At 40.7% G+C, this 3,488-nt stretch overlaps 1 long non-coding RNA gene across 1 annotated transcript; it reads right to left on the reverse strand.

Annotated features, from left to right (window-relative positions):
• Nucleotides 1-2,916: 2,916 nt before the first annotated feature.
• LOC145430846 (uncharacterized) lies at nt 2,917-3,283 on the reverse strand. Its single transcript, XR_013911165.1, has 2 exons — nt 3,175-3,283; nt 2,917-3,086 (listed from the first exon to the last, which is right to left on the reverse strand). It is a non-coding gene; the product is annotated as an uncharacterized LOC145430846 (long non-coding RNA).
• Between the last annotated feature and the right edge of the window lie 205 nt (nt 3,284-3,488).

Here is a 3,488-nt window from a genome sequence, read left to right on the forward strand (position 1 = left end):
TCAGATTTATTTATTAACAATTTTGGACCTACCAAATAAACCAGGAGATTAATTAGTTCTGTAAAGAATCACTGCGTTGGAGTTCATACAAAGAGACAAACAGAATGAGATGAGGCAACCGCTTAATCACTCCAATGATTTTCTTTAAATGCTCTTATTTAGTCATTCAAGGCAGGAACATACGCACGTCTTCTGACTGAGCTTGTGCAGAACGTCTCTTCTTCAGAGCAACACCGAGATGCTGCATGGAAACTGACCAAGACACCTGCAGGTGGATTTTTAATTTTTAATTTTTTTGCTATGAGAGCTGTGACTGCTTCTCAGTGACCAGCAGATGTTATTCAGAGCTGTCTAGGCCCCGATCATTCAGTACAGTCTATGTATGGATTCAGTATATTCATTTGAAAAATGTAAAATAAGTGGTGATAAGACATGTAGATTGGGTGTGGGTTATAATTGGCAATAAAGTTTTGTATGTTTACCAAAGCATGCTTTTTGTATCTTGTTTTTGTCACCATTAAGGATCTATCCAGACAATCAAATTACTTTTACCACTAATTAACACTTTTAAATATCATCAATTTAGCTTTCTTAATAGGTTTAAGTACCCCAGGCTTTTGAGGTGGCTGTAATTAAACATAATTGCACTGTAGCTAATTATAGACCAATTTCCAAACTGCCTTTTACGTTTTAAAAAAACATAACAATTGTAGTAAATCAGTTAAGTTATCATCTGATGACAAGTTGTTTATTTGAAGAAATGTAGTCAGGATTTAGTGGTCATGATATCATATTATTTACATATTTTCCTTAGGGATTAATAAAGTATTCTGATTCTGATGATCTTATGGCTTCTGGTAATGGATTTGTTTCTTTGTTTAGTTCTGTTCAGACACCAGTGAAACACTGAGTACCACTCATTACAACATTTTACCTCAAAGACTAGAATACACAAATAGCCTCACATTTGATGCTGGAATACTTTGATATACAGAGAAGTATATGTTTGACTGCAAGGCGCTCAGGTCCAGTGGCTGCAAAACCAGTCCAAATCATCACCATCACCTTCCTTGACAATTGGTATGATGTGTTGAGCTGATATGCTGGGTTTAGCTTTTACTAAATGTGGTGCTGTGCATTATGGCCAAACATCTTCACTTTAATATTGTCTGCCCAGAGGACATTGTTCCACAAGTCTCTGGGTTTGTTCAGATGCAACTTTGCAAAGCTAGCAGTGTGCTGCCATGTTCTTTTTAGAGAGAAGAGGGTTTCTCCTGCCAACCCTTCCAAATAAGCCATACTTGTTCAGTCTCTTTGTAATTGTACTGTCAAGAACTTTAGCATTTAACATGCTGAGGCCTGTAGAACCTCCGATGCTTTTATAGAGATGATACACTTGCTGATAACTAGAAAATCAAGCAATTTGGAGCTCTAAAGACTCAATGAGTCTTGAGAGTCTTAAGAGAATCCTTCACAAACATCAAAACTGCCATTTTTGAAAATGGTGGCAAAAAATCAACCTTGAACTATAGACCAAAGAACAAATCTGCTATTACCTTGGTATCTTCCACTGCTATGTTGTGTTTGTGTTGCATACATACAAATGATGTCATGTGGCTTTCAGTCACATGCTATAACAACCCCATGCACACTGGGGTGGTGTTCAATTGAAATGGAAGACTACCAAAAACCGATTTGATTTAAGTCAAGTTGGTCCAAGTGTTTGCAAATGGAAAAGAGGCATAAGTGTCATCTATCAGCCATCAGGCCCCTCTCCTGTAGAGCCAGCACCCAGTTTGGAATCAGGGAGCAGACCACAACCGTAAGCTTATAGTTACCACAATGTAAACTGCCAAAGTATCTAAATATAATCAAAATAAATTGAATGTAATCCATGCTGAAAATGATAATGGGCACTGAATAACTGACCATTGTTCATTTTAATGCCACTTATCAAGAAGTTTAATTGATTACCTTTTTGTAACGGTTGATGTATTGCTCCAACTAAATTGTTCCCATTGAAGTTTCTTCCTGTTATATTCAATATAAGTTACACAATGAAATGTATCAGTTTAATCAAGGGCTGCTAATCTACTTTATGTTCATCACCACTTCAAATCTAATTAGAAATTTGTAAAGAAACTAGCAATCTCAACATTGCATAATACAGGTACAACACAAATGCTACGGCAAGGAGGAGTCAGGACGCCAGGTCAGGGGGGAGATATCATCACCCCCACCCGAGATTGGGTACATAGCCCCAAGTGCGATAGGAGAAGGATCGTTGAGTGCGAGAGGAACTGACCTGAAAAATAGGATAATGGCCAAGCTTGAAACCTGGATCCCCCGTAGCCGGTTACCAAGATTATGTGAAGTACCCTCAGAAGGTCTGCTAGATGATGTTAATGCAGCACTACGGACAATACCTACAACCACGATTACCGACACTAACAAGCTGATCTACAATACGGCAGCAGTGATCAGTGAGATGCTTGGCTACAAGTTGAACAGCCACAAGGGGCAGTACCCTCCATGGAGAAGGAGGCTAGAGGGCAAGATCAAAGTAGCACGGAGGGAGGTTAGCCAACTAACGGAGTTGCAGAAAGGTGCGACAAAGAAGGTGCATAATTAAACCCTTTTTTAAGAATTAATTTAATTATTGGATTCTGATTAGATTTGTTGTTATGAACGTTTGTGAGCACTGTCACTAACTATATGATATCATGTGGCTGTAATTGTGTGTCGAACTATTTGACTATGCCACTGTGTGCAAGTTGGGCATGTATGAAACTGAGACCTTTCTGGGAAGACAAATCTGCATAAATTCAAAACCAAGTAGAACTGCAGATAATGTCACGGTTTGCCAGGGCAAGCCGTGGGGATGTGGGGGAAAGGAGGACCCAGAACGCTGGACTCTTCACTGCAAGCGGTGCGTTTATTTACAGTGCGAAAATGACAATAAATCCCCGTGCTCTCCCTTTACTCCCGTGTCGTGTCTTCTTCCCAAAAAGTCCCTGTTTAGTGCTCTCTGCTCCTGTGTCTCTGCACTCCCCGTGCTCACTGCTCTCTCTCGTCCCACACTCCTTCTGAGGAAAACAATAGAGGCAACCGTTAAAGCACTTAATCCCAGCAGGCATACACTCACTGACTTTTAAACTAAACTAGAAGACTGACGTGAAGTCTAACACAATAATCTCGCGTCGGTGGAAGCTCCATCGCTCTCCTAAATAGTTCCCACGACGAGCCCAGATCAGCAGCAGGTGTGTGGCAAGGACTTCAGGTGCAGCCAGTCCTCAAGCAGGGCCACACCCACCAGGCCTGAAGGTGTCTGTAACTTGGCCACAGAAAACAGCTACACACACATGCACACACACACCTGCCTACATACAAATGTGTACAGAACAGTAGCAGTGCAGACGACACACACATCAAATAACAATAATAATAATAATAGTCCACACTTCTCACGGACCCCGAGTCCCCAGAGC

The sequence above is a fragment of the Astatotilapia calliptera genome, chromosome 9 (assembly GCF_964374335.1).
Source record: "Astatotilapia calliptera chromosome 9, fAstCal68.1, whole genome shotgun sequence".
NCBI lineage: Eukaryota > Metazoa > Chordata > Actinopteri > Cichliformes > Cichlidae > Astatotilapia > Astatotilapia calliptera.